The sequence below is a fragment of the Zosterops lateralis genome, assembly GCF_965231275.1.
Source record: "Zosterops lateralis genome assembly, chromosome: 21".
Taxonomy (NCBI): domain Eukaryota; kingdom Metazoa; phylum Chordata; class Aves; order Passeriformes; family Zosteropidae; genus Zosterops; species Zosterops lateralis.
In genome coordinates, this window is record NC_139781.1 from 233,355 (window position 1) to 252,969 (window position 19,615).

The 19,615-nt window shown below is 40.2% G+C and overlaps 1 long non-coding RNA gene across 2 annotated transcripts in view; it reads left to right on the plus strand.

The window, feature by feature from the left end:
- The window catches only part of LOC310917869, a 72,368-nt gene that overhangs the window by 21,390 nt on the left and 31,363 nt on the right, over nucleotides 1-19,615 (plus strand). Inside the window, exon 4 of one of the 2 annotated variants that reach the window (XR_014591511.1) lies at nucleotides 8,524-9,273. The exons of the other annotated variant lie outside the window; for it this stretch is intronic. This is a non-coding gene — a long non-coding RNA (uncharacterized lncRNA). Of the gene's footprint in view, nucleotides 1-8,523; nucleotides 9,274-19,615 lie in introns of those variants that run through there. 2 annotated transcript variants of the gene reach the window in all.

Below are 19,615 nucleotides of genomic sequence, written 5' to 3' on the forward strand. Positions count from 1 at the left end.
TTGAAATTGATATTACATATAACATTTTATTTTTATTCTTTTGCATACCAGCAGATGGATCCCCTTCTAAATTCCCCCAGAATATCTCAGAATACACTGAAATAATGTGATAAGGTTCTTAATGTTGTGATTTTCAAAGGGCAGGTGGAAATGTCTCCCAAACACACTGCTTCTGTCTGCTATTGAATAATCAAACTGTTTTAGTATCCAGGAGGAAATCCTTAGGGAGTTGGTTTGCTGAGGCTCATCCTTCCAAAATTTGAAGGATTGGGCATTACAGTTCAAAGGCCATAACCAGAGGATGGAAGGGAAGACAAGAGGAGGAACTGTTGACACTTCTTGCTTTTAGAAGAGTTTGTCATCTACCCACATGCTTGTTACTCACTTCCCACTTTGTTCCCTTTAAATGTGTTCAGTTTGTGAGGGAGCTGCCTTTTGTTGTAGTGCCAGAAGAGGAAGTGCAGGCTGTGAGGAGAAGGGGAGAGAAAGCTCTGAGCAAAGGCTTTGGGACAGCTGGGCCACTGCAGAGGCCAACTGGTCTGCTGTTACTTACTGGGATTTTCTCTTTTTTCCTACAAAGCAACTGGCAGTAAATTCAAGAGCTGAGAAGGTTCTAGTGCTCCACAAAAATCATATACTTCTGAGAAGGGATCATATTGGTCTGAATCTATTGCACTTTGAATAATAAATCTTGATCTTTTTTACCTTATGGTGGTACTAGTCACAAATTTGAGCTGCATTTGTAGACTGAAGGCGGATTCTGAAATGGCACCAAGAGCCAATTTGTTTTTCTTCCTGTGTACCAGTACCAGTAAAATAACAGATTGTTTGAAAGATGCTTGTGCATATTGAAACTTTCAGTCATTGATCATCAGAATGCATTGTAAATCTTTTTGTTTCATAATTTCTTCCAAACTTTGTTCTTTTGAATTTATTTAACTTACTGTCATTGAGCCATGCTCTTCCTGAACTGGAACTAGCTGAAGGCTGAAGTAAGAGCTCTGTTCTCTTTTTCCTTGAGTATTAAGCTGTGGTAGGGGGTTAATGAGTGCTAATGGTTATCCTTTGTTGATATGTTGTATGTTAATGTTGCATAGTTCATGCCCTGTTACCCCTTTTTTCTCTCTATTCTTAGGACCATAAAGCAGTTTCCTGTCAATCTTGTTGTTTACATGGCACCTATCCCTGCCAGTCAACCAGAGACCTCTCCCAGTGTCTAGAAACTTCTGGGAAGAGTCCCGGGTGGTTGATTAGAGTCAAGGTTTCCCCCTCCTACAAGTTATATTATTGGTTATTATATTGATTGATGCTCCCTGAATCCCCGTCATTGGTCCCTATGCTCTGCCGTCCCGCATGTTCCTTCCCCCCTTTAAATGCTGTAACCCTCAGGGGTTCGAGGTCTCTCTGTCTCCCCGTTTCTCGGAGCCTCGGCCCTGAGGTGGAATAAACCTCAGTTGCTGTCTCAATGGAGGGTCCCGTCTCTCAATTCATGCACGCCTTAGTAGTGACTCTGCTTCACTGGCTCAAAGACCCCTGTGTTGCAGTGGTGCCAGGGCTGGCTGGAGCCAGCAACACCTGGGAGTAACCACTGTGTTAAGCTGTTGGAGTCCAGGACATCCCTTTGAATGACCTGGGACCTGGGAAAGAGAATTTGAGCCCTGGACAGGGGGGTGTGGAGCCGGTCCAGGGGGTTTGGAGACCTCGGCACAGAGCCCAGGAAGACACTGAGTTTGATCTTAGCCCAAGGGAGAAACTTCCAGCATTAGGAGAGGAATTGCAAATCACCAGGAAGTGAAAATAGTAGTTTAGCATAGTAGAACATACAAAATTCAGTAGTTTTAGGATTCTTAGAATGGAGGTAAATGGGGGACAAGATGGTGGAATTTGGGTGGTACCTTGTGTCCCTCTCCTTCTTCCTCATCCTCCATCTTCTGGGGTGGTGATGATATAAGGTAGTGAGAGTGGGTTGGGTCGAAGTAGAAGTGACCCTCTTAGTGTAAGCACTAGGCATTGGTATGAAATAGTAAATAACCTACACATAATTATCTGTATAAATGTAAGTGACGTCCCATCGGTGGGCAGTCGCCTCGTGTCCCAGACGCTGTCCAGACCTCGGCAGGGAGTGGAGAAAAACTCTGTGATATCAAATAATAAACAACTCGAGAAACCAGAAAACAAGGCCTTGAAGACTCCACTTCTTTGTACCAATGCGACTCGGGGCTTTTAGAGGGCAAGTGTTACCCCGTGTCTTTAGAGGGGCAACACGTTGTGATGTGGGAGTGGACCTTGACAGAGGACAGCAGGCAGCAGCTTGGTGAAACATGGAAAGCTCTTTATTATCTGACTCCAAAGGCTTATATACATTTTGTACAGAGGGCCAAGATTGGCCCAAGGAGGTTACAACCTCCTGACTCCATTGGTCAATATGACCATCAGTCAAGTTCTCTCTCAGAGAACAAGAATGCAAAACATAGAGATAAATTCTAAGAATATAATATTGTTTACATGAAGCAGCGTGAGAAGCTGCTGCAAAGACTCAAACACTTGAAAGCAAGAAATTCAGGGACGACAGGCAAGGACTTTAAACAACTTGAATCTCAGGTGAGAAAACCAACCCGAGATTAAGCCTCAGTAAGATTTAAACTATTAAACTGGTAACCAGAATACAGAGGAAGTTGCATTATCATCAGCTGTCTTTCTGATCTGACAATACTGTATTATATTCTCAATAGATAGTTCTGTGAGCAAACAATGAGTGGCATAAATGACTGTGCTGGTCTAACGTGGGGAATTTGAATTGTCAGTTAGAGAAGAATAAGGCAAAAATTGTACACATGGCTACAATATTTAGCATAAAACTACTTGTGCTCCTCCTCCCTGCAGAAGGAAGAAGAAAGCTGGGGAAGAGGAAGGCAAATATTTAACAGATAGAAAAGGCTGCCTGGTGACACCACCTCTGTCAGCACTGCTGTCTCCTGATAAATTTACTGCCCTGCATTGGCTGCACAGCTGTGGACACTGAAAGAAAAACTGGAAATGCATGTGACTTAACAGAAAAGCAAAGATTATTTGTATGAGCTCTTCACTTATCAGGTGACTGCAATGTGTGTGGGGGCAGAGGGCTGCTGGGTGAAGGATTGGGGCTGCATTCTTCTGGAGCAGACCCTCCCACAGGCTCATTGCCCAGAAAGCAGTGTATTTCAGAATAGAGAAAAATACGTTGCCAGTCACAAAGGAATTTGGCCTTACTTTATAAACTCTTAGCAGAAATATAACCAATTTACTCGCAGAGCTCAGTTCCTTTAGAGTGACTTGGTCTGCAGTACATGACAATTTAGTGTACTTTAAAAAAAAAGGTGTCTTTAAATCAACTTTAAATATGGAAAAAATATTTTTAGTACACAGTTATCACTAGTAGCATGACTATAATTCTGTTCAGTAGAACATCTCCAGAGATAGAGTAATTTACCATCTGTATCACTTTATTATATCTTTCTTCTGACTGACCTTTGTGACCTGATATTAGGTGGTACTTCAGCCTTTCTTGCTGTGCTGGAATGTATTTTCCTAGTGCATAAAGTGATATTTCAAGATCTGTGTATCTACTCTTGTATAATGTCTTGTGAAGTGACACAGATCTTTGCCTTTGGAAGCTTCTATCAGGCTTATGGCCTCAAATAAAGTAGAATGCAGATAATAGCTGTAAACACAGCTGGAGCACCATGGAACTACAATGCCTGCCTGGCTGTAAAGCTTGCAGGGGCTTCAGAGAGATGCTTTAATTGCAGCAGAGTTGTTTCAGAATCATCTTGTATGTGATGGAACAGTGTTGGGAGGTGCAACAGACATCAGGGCTTTTCTGGTGTAGCTGCAGTGCAGACTCAATAAAAATTTAAAAAGCCAAGAGAAACGTGATGAAAAGGAACAACAGAAACCGTTTTACAAGTGGGGAAGCTGTGGCAAGTTGGGCAGACATTGATTCAACCTAAAATGGATTTTTAATTTGGCACTTTCAGAATAACTACAGTTCCTCTGGAAAGAGAAGTGCTTTCTGAAGAAAAAACTTTGAAACACTACCTTTTTTCTTTATCAAAAGAGGATTTTTAAGATGTCTCTGTAATTTATCATAATTGGATAGTCTTGTTATAAATGTGTATTATAAAATTGGCTTTTTGCAAGATGTGTGCTATATGATTAATAACTTTAAGGATATAGGATATAAGTTTTTTATTTCTGCTATTAGTAAAAGAAGATTAGGCAGAGTGGTAGTAACTGATGTAGTGTGCTTAAACTGTCTGTTTGGTCGGGATAACATCCAGTGAACATGTAAAGAGGACCCTGCTATTGATACACCAACTACTCTGCTACTGATACACCAACTATCAGCATCTACCACCTGAAGAATGCACGGACCAAGGCCCAAGCTGGAGGTGATAATAAAGACACAGCCACGAAACACAAATGCTCTAAAAAGGCGGACCCAAGGAGGGGCCATGCAAAACAGTTCTTGGAATATGGAAACTAGTTTATGGAAGTATATGAATATTCATAAACTAATACAATAGAAAGGGTATTTAAAGAATGTCTCTGAGATAGCAAAGTGTGGACTTGGCAGTCACCCAGCTGGCCGTCCTTGGCTTTTTTTATCTCCTAATTGTCTTATTTTTTTTATTAAACATATTTCTTTAAATTTACCAAAAAGTGAACCTCGTTTTTCACAGTCTGAAATGAAAAATACAATTCTGTAATAGAAATTGCTTGTTTCTTTCTCTGTAGCACATTATGTCCAGAAATGTTTTTGGAGAGGGTACTGTACATACATGGATCATTAACTAAGCATTCAAGGCACTCTGATCTAACCCACTTTCATCAGATTAAATTTAATAGAAATCAGAAAATAACTAGCTTTACAGATCATCTCACCTCGGTCATTTTGTACTTGTATTGGTGGAATTAGACACTACAATAGACAAGATGATTTCTTGTAAGGTAAGGGAAGTTTTAACATGTCAGCAAAATAACTGCTCTTGAAAATGAAGAGAGCCAGGAAGACTGGAGTGAAGGTGAATCACTTCAAGGATAAATTGTGTAATGCATTTAGAATTCAATTTCTATCCTGTGAAAATAAAAGTAACTCAGATAACACTCATGGAACTCTGCTGCCTGAAAGCCTAGGTCAGAAAACAGAAACTACTGGGGTGATAGAATTTTAATTTTGTTGGAAACAGACTCTGATTGAAGACCTGTGGTCACAGTCACATGAATCTTTGGGCATTCATTATTGTGTGTTTAGCAGGGAAAAAGTGGAGGGAAAGATGAATGATGAGGTGAAAATAAAGTCCAACAATTTTGAAAAGACCCTTTTGCACCACAGCATCTTTTGCAGCATTGCTCATTGTTGCTGTTGTTTGTGCCTTCAGGGCGATGAACTTTGGCCTCAACTTGTGAGAAACTTTTTTGGAAAAGTTGTGAGTTAATGAATCACTTGATAGCACCTGCCTTGCATAGCAGTGTTTAGTCTCCTCTTCACCATAATTATTCTTTTATACAGCCTTGGCTCTTTAATCTCCTGGCGTTTTTGACAAATAATGTAGATTACTTTTATTAATAGAAGTTTTTGTTTATAAAATTGTTATTCTTGCAGAGAGTGCATTTTTAAGGCCAAGAAAAAAAGTGTTCAGGATAGTTGCTTTTTCTTATAATATTGCAAAGGCTGGGAATGCATAATCTTTACACAAAAAGACCAAGGCAGACGAAAGATGAGACTGGTAAAAACAGTTATTACAGAGACCAGTCATTTGCATGAGCTGATTCCACCAAATCAGTGAAGAATGTCAGTTAAAGATTTATGTTCCCTGATCTTCTCATCAAGTCCTGAATGCCTGATGATGAAAATGGTATTTGAGTGGGGATCTAAAGAAAAATGAATTTAACTAGAAAAGCTAGGAATTGCAGCTTGTACTACTTGCATATTTATACCTTTGAACATTCTTGCATTCAATTTTATTTTATTTTATTCAGACCACATTCCATGAGTATTTTTGTGGGTGTGCATTTAAGACAAGTTTGTGGTTAAAGTTAAAATGGCTTCCATGTTATGTTCTGTAAGTTGTTCTTTGTACTCCATCTTGGTTGCTCCCCTCTTCCGAGTTATTCTTAGCCCTCGGTTGTTACATTTTATGCGTTCTCCCCTACCCTGCCCCAGAGACAGCTCCCCATTGATTTTCCTTTCCCGCCTTCATTAAATATCAATCTTTCCAGGTTACTTTACCCCCCTGTCAGTCACCCTCAGGCCTATCCCCCAAGCAGGGGAACCTCCCCCAGGGGACAGTGGGTGATTGGCTGGGTCCCAGCACTCCCCTCCCAGTTCGTTGTGATTTGTTCCTGTCATGCATACAGCCACTCCCCGATTGATGTTATTGGTTCTGTCTGTGCCCACCATGAGTTAGCCCTGCATTTAAAAACCCCCTTGTGATAAATGTGGCATTGGGGTAAAAATTCGTAATAAAAGAATATAGAAATATATGTTAGATTGGTGTTAATATAAAAATGTGAAAAGGTACAGTCTGTAGAAAATTCCCTCCAAGCCAGGCTTCTGCCGTCCCCCAGTCCCAGGACAAAGAGCGGGACAGGAGCCATAAGGATGAACAAAGACACTGGCCGACCCAGATAAGAATCGGCATCATAGCCAGACAGAGAAATTCCTCCCCAAATGAAAGAGAATTCTCCGCCGAGGAGTACACATTGAAATAATCATGGACCGGTGAGCCCCATCCGCATGTGAAAGGAACCTTCCCGGAATACAATTTGCAAAGTTTGACAAATCCAGGAAACGTATCCGAAAATTATTTGAACTATTTGCCAGACTATTCCCCACACTTGTTTCGCCTCAGGACATGAAAACCCCTATAAAACCCCAAGCTACGATCAGCTCCGTGTGGATTTGGGAAATCTGTACCTTAGGGTATGGATCCCTGTCCACCCAGCGCTGCGCTGCCCGTCATATTTGTGGTGATTGGGATTGTTTTATTAATAAATTGTTTCTTTATTAATCCGATTTTTGCCGTTACATTTATAACACCCTTCATCCCAGGCTCGGGGTCTCTCTGAGGCACTGGGTCTGGAGGTGAGGGTTCCCTGTGTTGCAATAAACTTCTTCCCTGTTTAACCTCGGAGAGTCCCCTCCTTCTTTCACCGCCATCGCAGGACGGGTTGGTGGATTGGTGGCAGAAGAGCCCACTGGAGAGCTGCTGCCGAGTATTCCGGGGCTCGCCGGAAGGAACCACTGTGACATATGTTCTTACAGGTGTACGTGTATTTCATACATTCCATGTATAAAATTCTAAAAAGGCTATGAATGCAGTGTGTGGGTGTTAGCCGAGGAAAGAACACACTATCGCGGAATTGTATGCGGTGCTTTATTTCAGAGCTCTGGGAGCCGAGCGTCCAGTTTGGACGACCCAAAATTTCGGCTCGTCCAACATGCTAAATGGTTACAATTTTATACCTTTCTTGTTACATAAGGATTCATGTTAATCATTAAACCCCATTGTTCCATTGATTCTATCCCACGGAAAAATGGTCTGCGTGATTCTTGCTCAAGATTCTGGTTGGAGAAAATAATCATATTTAATTACCAAACTGATACTATAACTGACAATTTTAACATGCGTCATACTAATGATTATATTGGTACAGATCCTCCTGACCTAACTTTATTCTTTTTAGAGCCTGCGCGTTCTACCAGGGTTCCCCCTTTCTCTCCCCCCACCACCTGTGCAAGTTATGCTTTATACTTCATTTAGTTAAAACAATAGCATGGAATAACATCTTGGTTACAAGTGGAGCCGATCCCTGTTCTTGGGCTCTGCTATTTCAGAAATCAATTTAACTCTATGATATCATGGGTAAAACTGAATCTCCAGATATGGCTCCATGTTACAGTGCAGCCTTCTCCTAAAATGAATGGTGCTCCTTGCAGTGGTTCCCTTCCACAAGCATGGCAAATTTTGGAGGATTACAGACAAGTAGACAAGGTAAGAGTGGTAGGGTTATTAAGCAAAGATTCGGGAACAGCATCCTTTTGGGATGTTTGATTGAATTTAAGATGTGCTTTCATTTTTTTTTTTATGTTCTTCCCAAAAGCTGGATCTTTGAGCAGTGCTTGGAATGCAATGGAATCCTGTCCCTCTGTCATGGTTTGACCCTGGCCAGGCACCCACAAAAGCCATTTGCTCCCTCTCTCTTACTACAGTTGGGCAGAGGAGAAGGGGGAAAAAATTAACAAAGGGCTCATGAGTTGAGATAAGGACTGGGAGAAAGCACTCAAAGGCCAAAACAGGTTCAAATTTAAAGGTATAAAGTAAATTTATTGTTAACAGAGTCAGAGGATAATGAGAAGTAAAAAAACCTTTAAAACACCTTTTTCCCCCCATCCCCTCCCATTTTCCCACCGGCAGCACGGGGAGAGAGGGCAGGGGGTTTGGTCACTTTGTCACCTGAGATCTCCTTTTGTTCCCTCAGGGCCAGGAGCCTTTCCTCTGCTGTGCCCTGGGGTCACTCCTGCAGGAGACAGCTCTCCATGAACTTCTCAGCCTGCCTCCAGTCTCTGCAGCAGCAGCCTTGCCAAAACAAAAAAGGGACATTCCTCTTGTAAGGGAAGGTTTTGATCTGTACCCAGCTCACCCCGGCTGTGTCTCTGCAGGAACCTGAGAAGGGCTCAGGCTGGGGGTGAGGCTGGTGCAGAGTGAGGCCAAAACTACTGAAATCTGTCCTTGCTGCTTCTCCTGGGGCTCCTGGACTTGCTGTCAGGGGTCTCAGTAATGGTGTCCTCTGTGTTTTCCTGTTGCTTGTGCCTCTGTGGGGCTGAGCTGATGTCCTAGCACCAGCAGGCCCTGCAGCCGCAGCACATTCACTTTGCCTCAGGCCCTGTGGCAAAGCTCCCTCCTGGTTCCCCTGGAAACACAGCGTTCTCTCTGGCTGATGAGATGTGTCCCCTAAATCTGTGTACCACATTAAAACAGGAGGGAAACAATCCCTCACCAATGTAAATTTAAATAAAAGCAATGAAAAGACCATCCAGGCTGCCCAATCATTCCTGTAAGCACTTGGCTGGGGTGCTGTGTCAGCACCAATCCAGGGTTTCTCTGAGCCCTGAAACAGCTGAGGGAAATAGTCACTACATGATGATGCATCCTGTGAGTGTGTCAGCACTACAGGATGCAGAATAATACACACTGCAACCTCACCTGTGTGAGGATATGGAGGTGAACAACAGACAGAAAAAAAACTTAGTGCCATTTTTCTTAAACTGAAAAGTGTTGATAGGCATCAGGAATTTCTTCTGACACAGGACTGCAGTTCCTGGGCTTGTTCTATTTCTGTGTGTGTGATGTTCTTTTATGAAAGTTACTGCAGAGCTGATTTTTATAGCAGTATTTATTGCATTTGTGGAAACTGGGGAGCAAAATTAGTGAAGCAGATTTTCAGTGCTGTTCTGGGTACAACTAAGTACAGAATCCCCAAATTACAGCATTTTGATGATATAAGTTTAATAACTAAAACAATAGCAAACTTTGAGGAATCAGCATAAGACCAGAGTACATAAAGAAGTAATCAAAAATGTGTTTTAATGAATTTCACTGAAGAGAAAAAGAAGTAAAACAGGTTTTTTTTTCCCTGAGACACAAGTAGCTGCTTTCAGTGGCACAGCTCTCCAAGCCAGGGGGTCTGTATGCTGCTCAAGGTACATGCAACAGGAAAAATAACCTGACAAGACCAGCTGCAGGATTGTACAGCTGTGCCAGGCTATAGAAAGGCAAAAATTCCATGGAGTTATCCTGCAGAGAAAACACTTGTGCATAATCTGAGAAAACAAGGCCACAGAACCCTGGATCACTTGTGAGGCAGCACAGCACATGTTCTGGCTTGGAGATGGTGGATTACCAGATTCACTTATTCTGCAGTAGAAGATTCTCCACAGTCTATAATTCTGCTTCTAAGAGCTAATAATTTTTTGTTAAATATATAAATACATTATATATTTACCCAGATTTTCAGAAAAGGACTTTTCTGCATTCCTGAAAATAGACTTCCTAAGGAAAAGAGCTTCAAAACAGTTCCTGTTAACGTTGTACACTAAAATAAATTGTGATGTTTGAATGGGAGACCTTTAATCATTAGAGTGTATGTATTTATTGAGCTGGTTTGCAGAATTAAAAGGATTTATTTGCATTCTGGTGAATTACTTGAGATATCAAGTTTATAGGGTTTGATCCTTAAATGTTAGTTTTGGAAGAAAATGAAAAGATAGGACTTGAGTTGTCTTCAAATTTTGAAAATAGTTCTAAAACTTTGCCAACATTTGGGATTCTCTCCGAAATGAAGGGGAATGCATAGTCAGGATATAGCTTTATGTGTTATGAATAAATTTTTTTCTTAGCACCTTTCAAGAACAGTCCAACATTAAAAATAGAACTGTGTGTGGATGGTATTTAGAAAGCATTACTGATGATGCTCTAGACATTTATAAGAATGTTTCAACAATATTTCTTTATTTCAATAAAATGGACAAAAAAATTCCTGTTCTCCTTTTTTCTGCTGGAGAAAAAAAAAAGTGTCCCTAACAATTTTAAGTTACAGTTTGTTTATTTTCATGATATATGAATTCTGTGGTGTACAAACATAGTGTGTACCATTGTTATTAGTCCTGTTGATAAATGAGCTCTTTCCTTCCATTTCTGACTTTGAGCAGTCCTGAACTATGATTTCTACCCTGGACTAAGTCTACCTGAGGTACTCTGACATATCCAGAAGCAGATAAATTCCTAAATTTAGTTCTACAGGTGTCACTGTCAGGATGAAACTACTAAAATAAAAACTCTTGAGCACTTCCCTCTGTTCTCAGTGCATACAAATCACTTCTGTTTGACTCTGTTTCCAAATTGTGTCTCTTCAGGGAAGCAGGGGATAGCAGTAATGAGGTTAAAACAATCAAGCTGGCTTTGTGGAAGAAATATAAATAGATTCCAAATGTGGGCAGCATAGATACAGAAGTTACTCTGTGGTCAGTGTGTGTTACATCATTAGGAAAATGAATCTGTAGCAGTCTAGGGCTTTGTTTTCCATCATCAGTCAGTGACCTTTTCTTTACCAGCCAGAGTGGCTGAGTGAGACTTCCTGAGACATTCAGAAGCCCAATTTATAAATAAAATCTCCAATCAGCCTGTGAGGCTCAAGAGGAGCACTACACATTTGTCACAGTCCTCCTCTTCCTCTGCATCCAGGCAGAGGAATTTATATATATATTTGATGGTGTTGCATGCAGCTGAGCAGTGTTTCTTCATATTCAGCTGTGTCCTTGTCTTAGAAATCCAGTATCAACAACAACAACAAAAGTGGAAAATTGAAGGAAAATCCTTGAAAAACCATCATAAAGTGCTCTATGATTCTTCTGTACATTTTTTAACTGCCAGCACCATGGCTGTTTAATGTTTATACATGCAGGATATCTTCAAGAAGAATGTAGAGCCAACAAGTTTCTTTTATCTGTGGAACATGTAGAGCCAGTTGAGTGCAATGCTTGTAGATACGTAAGTAAGGTTGTTATACAGTATGGTTTTTATTGAAATAGCATTTCCTTACATATCTGAAAATCATCTTACAATGAAGGACACTGGTGAAATATTGTGTCTGATAAAAAACAGGAAGACGAAATTAGGGCAATGATATTTGCCAATCTCTCATTCTTAGTAAAAGTCAGTTGCTTTTTTTTTTTTTTTTTTCATACTTTTGAAAAGGGAGAGGAAAAGCTGGAAAGTTTTCTGGTGGATTATGACATAGTTGGTCTCTAGTCCAACCTCCTGCAGAAAGCAAAGTCAGGCCAAAGAACAGCCTGGGTTATTCAGGGCTTCATCCAGCTGCGTCCTGAAAACTGGGATAGAGGCATCCCAGCCTCCCTGGGCTGTATCCAAAGTAATATCAGAAGTATCCAAAGCCTCCCTGGGCTCCGCCGCTCAGCTTGATTCTCTTCACAGGGAAAAAGTCTTTCCTTAAATCCTTTGTGACCTTGTTCCCTCCACCTTTATTCGTCTTCCAGTTTATTCCCCTCCTGTTCTCCCACCACGTCACCTCTGTGGAGAGCCTGGCTGCATCTCCCTGGTGCCCCTCACAGGGCCCAGAGGCTGCTCCTGCACCATTCCAAACCACATCTCCTCAGGCTGTAAAAATTTACCAGTTTTCTCAGGACTTGCCTGTATTTCGTGGTGTTTCAGAAGTCTAGAAAATGTCAGATGACCTAGAATCTGTAAGCCTAAAGATGAACCTTCATGGAGGCATATGACAGCCTTTGATCATTTGCAAAGAAATAATAAATACAAAACTTTGCCCATTTTTTTGTTTTAGTACCTGCACTATCACTGTTGTAGAATAATGGGAGATCCCTGGCATCAGAAACTATTAGAGTTTATTGTTATGGTTTAATGTCAGTAATAAGTTTTCATCATGTTAGGAAACAGGACTGAACAAAAATCATAAAAAGCTGTTTTTCAGAAGGAAAATGCTGCTAATCTACTGTATAAAGAGTTTAACTATTTAAATATAAATCATAGTCCAGGGAGGGCTGGTTGCATGTGAAAAACCAACCCTTTGTGTGAAATCACACAGAAGCAGGTAAATTTCAGTAAATAAAAACATATTTCAAAGTGTCAGAGCTTTTCTGCATTCAGAAGTATCCGAAGCCAAGTTCAAAGTTAGGCTCTGCTTGTCGTGTGTTTGCTTGAAGTGGATTGAGTCTGTGCGTACTTTATTTTGCAAAAGTGATATAATAAGTAAAATGGAGGAAAATTTTCCTGAATTATCACTAAGGGTTTCAGAGGTAAGGAGGCTGGACCACCTCCAGTTGTCACTTGTAGTGTGATTTACTGATTGTACTATTAATTATTATTCCTGGAAAGGTGAATTCAAAGCAACAGGTTCTTGTTCTCTGATGTGACATGAGCTCCCTCACTGCCTCTAGTGAACCAAAACTCACTCTGTTAAATTTTCAAAATCTGAATGAAACAACAGTCTTTGATCAGCATAGTGAGTGTGTGTGAGGAGTTTTCAGGAAAAAGCCACTCCCTTTCATCCTCTCCTATAAACTTTATAGCTTGAACTAAGTTTTCCTCTGTCTGGAAACTGCTGCAAACTTCTATAACTTTCTATGCACCTGAATCATAAGAATGCATTGCATGTGGCAATTACAGTGTATGAAAACATTGAAAATTAATAATTTTATGTCAGGTCTAATTGCCATAGGGTCTAATCTCCTACTGAAATATTTTTAGTTTTGTTATGGCATCTTTGATATAAAAAACCAACCAAACAAACTTGAATCCTTGTCAATAAGAAATGTCAATAAGGAAGTCCTGAGGAATGTGTCTCCTTGCAGGGTCCTTTCAGGCTGGAGCTCCTCTGGAGGAAGGGCTGCAGAAGGAGTGGGGTGTGCTCTGGACAGAGTCTGAGCAGTGATGCTGAAGCTACTCAGTCACTCTCAAAGCAGGTTATGATGTAGTTCTAGACTACTAGAAGAATGTAGAGCCAGACAGTTTCTTGGGTGAACTAGAGCAGAGCAGTTTTCTTTAATCAAGATTATAAACGCCACAAGGTTATTTTTTTTTTTTTTTTTTAAATTACAAAAGCTTAAATGTGTCTCTAAACCTTTCAGAGGCAGGTTATTGTGAGCAGTTCATATTGACATATAAAAAATGTTTTACCAGGTGTTGGAGACATTTTAAAGCTATCCCCAAGAAGAAAACCCAGTGACTATTTACCATAATGTGACAGTATTTTTTTTATTTAGAAACTTTGCCAGTCATTTTCTTCCCAGCACTGAAATGCTTGTTGCAGGCAATGAAATCCTCATCTTGTATTTTGTCGGCCTGCAACAGTTTGCAATGCAGCATGCTGGGGGGTGATCATATAATTTAAAGTGTAAATTGTAAAAGAAAAATGTGTTAGCTTACCTGAGTTTCCTGCTGTTGTTGAAATAAGCAATAGAGCAGCGCATGTCACAGTCAATTTGCATAATAGAGGAATAGATAAATATGTAGATTTTATTTCATTCTGCTCACATTAACTTTAGTGCCACAGCTTTGATTAGTGAAAAGAGGCTGGATTCTTCATGGTCCATGATTTCTTGGCTCTCTACTTCTGAATAACTGTTTACTATCAGAAAGAGCTCCTATCCCAGGCAAAATGAAATGCTTCAGCTTGAGGTGGTTGCTAGTGATAATGGAACTGTGCAGGTTAAAAAGGGCCTAATTCCTCTTCTTTCCCAGTTCTTCTATTCTCTCTCACACAAGACTCTTGCAGTTTACAGTTTCCTCAAATGGGATTTCTGTATCAGGAGAAAATGTTCTCAGCAATCCAGAGTGTAATACAAACTGGTTTTACTCACAAAAAAAGCAAGCTGTTCCTGCAGCCCAGCAGGAGGGGAAACACAGTGAGGGGTTTTTGGGAGCCACTTCTAGAGGTGGTGAACCTGAGAGAGAAGGTGGGGAATTGTAGTGATGCCCACCTGGCTGCTTCCAGATAAACTGAGGACAGGAAGGAGTTCTAGTGTGGATGTCAGGTATCTGCAGGACCAGGCCCTTTATCTGTGTGTTCCCTTTGCCTTCAGTGCGATTCACTGCAACTTTTACAGATCTTGCACAGTGGCATCAGTGACATCACTGACTCTGGATCAAACATTTCTTTCCAGAGCTGGTCACCATATGCAGTCTCCCCTAGAGACTGAAAAACTCCCAGGTGAGATGTCTGTACATTGAATTGTAATGGAAAAGGAGCTCATCATTTCTTACCTTCAATAAATCTGTCTGTGTTACCTAAGAATAGTTAAACAGAGAAAAGGAGCGGTAGAAGCTAAGAGCAAACACTAATGTACCTTTAACATTAATAATTTACTGTATCATTCATAATTTAAAGCTTAGTGAGAATTATTTTGCTTTATCTTGTATCACAAGCCAGTTGAAAAGAAAACTAAGCCTGATAGTTCTCCAAAGGCATGTACTTACATTTGTGTTCAGCTCAGTTTATTCAGCCTTTCAATTTTAATGCTTTAAGTTGCAATGCTTAAATAGAATATAATAAATTATCACTGTATTTTTTAATAGCTGTATTTTGAAGTTAGCAGCAAAAGGTAGCCTAGGTAATTCTGTCAAATTGGAAGCAATACTCAACAGCCGTTCCCTATCCCTGCTTATGCTATTTACTCAGGATTTTATAGATCTGTGCCATATCCCCACTCTTCATTTTGCAGGATGATTAATAGTATTCAATATGGAAAGGATGACTTTTTTTTGATGATAATCTCTTTCCTTCTCTGCATGTTTCCTATTTCTCCTCCATTAATTCTTAAGTAGGGCAACTGAAAGTGTTTAGAGCAGTCAAGATATGGTCACATTGTAGATTCATAAAGCTGCCTCTTGGTTCTGTTTTGCTTTTTACTTCTGTCCTAGTAATTCCTAACACTTGCTTCTTTCTTTAACCTATCTTTTGTGAACTGAGTTGAGGTTTTCATAAAATTATCTTTTCTAACACTGAGGAGCGGTTTCCAAGTGAGGATAATTTTTAATGCAAAATTAGGTTGGAGCTCAGTGTTGTTCCCTCCCCCTGCATGTGTATCACTTTATATGACTATAAAAGGAATGACTATGAGGAATATTACAGAGCTTAACATCCTTGTCTGTAACCAACATATTCTCTTGATGACACATACACAGCAATATTTAACTGCTGTCCACAGCAGAGAGCTGCCCCCTCTCATTCTCAATCTCCCCTTGCTCTGTTCTTTCCACAAGGATTTCATTGATGAAAATCACAAAGAATCAGTTAATCACATTTTTGTTTTATTATACTGAGATTCTGTTCTTTAGGAACACAGGCTCTGTCATTTTACTCCTGACTAATTCAGCCACAGACCCTGTTTTCATTATGGGATAAAATTGTCAGTGTAAGTTACAAAGGCTTCCTACAGGATGTAACACTGCTTTGTTGAGGAAAAAAATCTGCAGCTTTTCTACCCTATCTTGCTTGTTTACTGCTCTCCAGAGAGAACTGTACCTTTCAAATGCAGAGCAAGTTTTTGAACTATCCTCTTCTCTGTGTTTGGGTAGTCAGATGTAGGTCAGGCACTATAAACAAGGCGTGGGATCTGTGCTGGTTCCCAAGCACTTCCTCCTTCCTTCTGCATGGCCTGCCTGAATTCACTCTGCTCTGGATGTGGTTTATTCAGCCTCTGAAAAACAAGTGAAGCATGAATCTCTCAGGGCCTTCTCTTTTGGGAAGGCAACATTTTTAAAATGGCCATAAAATTGCCAAATAATCTCTTCTTCTAATGTACCATGACTAATGAACTGCAATAGGCTTTCCTTATTATACCACTGCTATTATTGCCTTTGAAATACAGAAACTTCAATCACTGTGATTATAGGTAGCAAGACAGCCTGACAAACCGTTGAAATGTGTGTTTTTATTATAACTTCTATGAGTGCCGTTAGAAATTGTTATTTTTGTTTTCATGACTCTCTGAGGTTTTAAAATTCTATTATATAGAAATGAAGATAACTCGGACCAGAGTACATTCAGATGTGGACTCTCTGGGCTTCCAATTTGCAACTTTTTCACTTCCATTAGGAGTAGAGGCATGAAGAGAAAACCAAACTCCCATTTTAAAAATCTGCTTAAGAACATAAACTTTATTTAAGAACATACACATGGGGGGGGGGGGGGGGCGGGGGGGGGGATTTTTCATGGCCACTACTATTTTTTTCAGTCTAACAATCATCCACTGAACCTCACAGGAGCCTTCACTGCTAATGGGGGGAGAAAATGATGCTTGAATGAGCATCCAACTCCTGTCCCACAAGCTTGTTTCCAACACTTAATATAGAATTAGCTGTGAGAAATCAGCCCAAATCTCACATGTAATAGAATTTAAAGGCTCTTTTGTTAACCCTTAAACACTCTCTCCATCCTCTCTAATGATGCATTTCTTCTGTGAGAGGATGTGGGAATCATTTAGTTTTTGGCAATATAGAGAGAGCAGTTACCTGAGAATTAATGACAAGAACTTGATTTGTTCTTGTCTTGTCAGTGTTGCTGGTTCTGTTGATCATGAGGGAAGATGCATTTGATGGCAGACAAGGGCTTCACCTTCAGTCTGAAATTCAAGGGAGATTTTTCTCTGAGAGATCCCACAAGTCTTTTGTTCCATAAAGGAGGGCAACCCTCCATGTCTGCTTAGTTCTCCTTGATTTTAGGCAGGATAGCTGATGAAAATGTACAGCAGCCAAATGAATAGAAATTAGGTTTATACAAAAATTTTAAAACATTTAAAGGCAGAGTTACTTTTTCAAATGCTAAACAAGACTTCAGTCCTTAATTCTCTTTTCCAGGGTCTTCAATTGACAGAGATGGCAGTTCTCATTAAAAATTTTCAAAACATTGAACATTAGTGTCTGAAATTAACAAAATGCACTATTCATGGGTAGCTTCAACATTATATGCCAAGCTATAGTTTAAAAATGCCCTTTAGAAATAAAATTATGATCTTACATAACATTATTCTTTTAGTATTGAAAATACCTTTTCTTCCCATTTAGTGATAGCAAAGAAGAAATTTCCTTTACTTTAAAGAGACACTATGCTAGCTATGATAATATTTTTATTAAAATTTAATGATTCTTAATCTAGAAAAAAAATTTTTTTGCTTTTTTTAGTGATTACAAATACCTGACATTTATATGTTGAAGGTCAGTCAACAACTCAGTGCACAGTGAGCTGACACACATATTCTATAGCTGGAGACTTTTTCAAAAATATTTTGAGTCATCTCTAGATAAAGAACTGCATGTTTTCTCAAACCTTCCCACATCTTTTGGAAGAGTTTGAAAGCCCACCAAAGTGCTGGGCTCAGATTTACCCAGAGAGAGGAGATGATTATCCAAACTTCTGCACAAGGATTTTCTTTCCTTCGTATATAATGCAAGTATAAAGTGGGAATCTTTGAAGGGTTATGTGTGGGAAAGGACAGTGATCCTATCTGCCCATACTCTGGAATAACCACTGTTTACACACTTCTTTTTTATTTTCACAGTTAAGAGAGACCTTCTCCTCCTTTCTGGAGGATTGGGCTGCTGTTTAAAGCCTCATCTGTTTTGCCTGGAGAAATCCCAAGAGTCCTTTGCAGGGGGGAATTGCAAATTTTTTTTTTTTCCTTTTTTTTTTTTTTTTTTTTTTTTTTTTTTTTTTTTGGTGAAACAGAAGTGCATGTGATGTAACATTGAGCTCCTGGTTTAAAGTGTCCTGGCAATCTTCTTAGACATTTACTGTTGAGTTGGAGAATAGGCAACTGTGGTATTTATGTGATTCTCACTTTGCTTGTTATTTATTCCACTTTTTTTTTTAGTTTTTGTCATTAACTGTGGCTCTCATCATCAATCAATGGCCATCTGCTAGTCAGTGTTCTCTGGAGCAGATTGTCTTTAGGTGTTGTCTCCATGTTTGACGTGAATTTTGAAGCTCTCTTGTGGTTAACTTTTGCTGTTCTTATTTTACAAGTGTGCAAGGGATTGGAGTGAGAAGATGGAGAGATAAACCACTCATTCCCCAAATGTTTTCCCCTTGCATTTGCAGGGTCCTGAAGTTGGTGAAGTTGGTGGCTTGGTCAGGCTGTGCTGAGGATGCTCTGCATCCCTGGGCAAGTGAACTGCTTGGGCTGCAGGAGCTGCCAGGTTTGAACAGTAACAAATGACAGCTGCAGCTGCACAGCTGCTAAATGAGATGGTTCCCAGCCTGCTTCAGGTTCTTAAACAGAGCAAATTACTAGTTGTGGGGTCTTTTTATCCCATTTTCTTGTTTGAACAGATCTGCACTGACACCCCAGATACAGGGATAGTCTGGCTGGCTTCGGTATTGCAGAGTGATGTTAATGGTGACAAAAGAGGGTAAAGAATAGCCTGAAGATTTTCCTGGCACCCAGGAGGGGTTACCACACCTTGTTGTGATCCTTCCCACCAGGATTATGCCCCTGGGGCCTGAGTTTCCCATTCGACAGCCAGAATGGGAATCTCTGAATGAACAGCACTTCCTTTTCTAGTTGTGTGGACACATGCCAGTCTCTGGAGAGGCTGAACCATTTCCTGCTACATTTCATTGCTTCTGACCTGATTTCTGTTGCCTAAAAGTAGAATGTTGTTGTGTGAAATGTGTCTCAAAAGCCCATGTGCAAACAGGCACTGAAACAACTGGGTGACCTGTTCAATTGGGGGAATTGCTCTCTCTGAAGTTACAGAGAGAATCTCTGAGATATCTCCTGGTAGAAATGCAAGGGTTGGTTCTTCACCCATCAAATTGAGCTTGGCGAGACCAGGTTCAAAATAAAGTGCCAAGTCCTGCTTTTCAAAAACAACCCAGAATGTGTAGAGTGAGTTTTCACTGGAGATGTCAGAAGGGATAAGACTGTTTGGTCAGAGTTATTATCTGCTAGTTTTATTTGGCTATTGTGCTGGGTTTGGGGTAATGGTTTTTTATTGTTTTATTAGGGCACCTAAAAGCTGAGATGATCTTCTGTGAT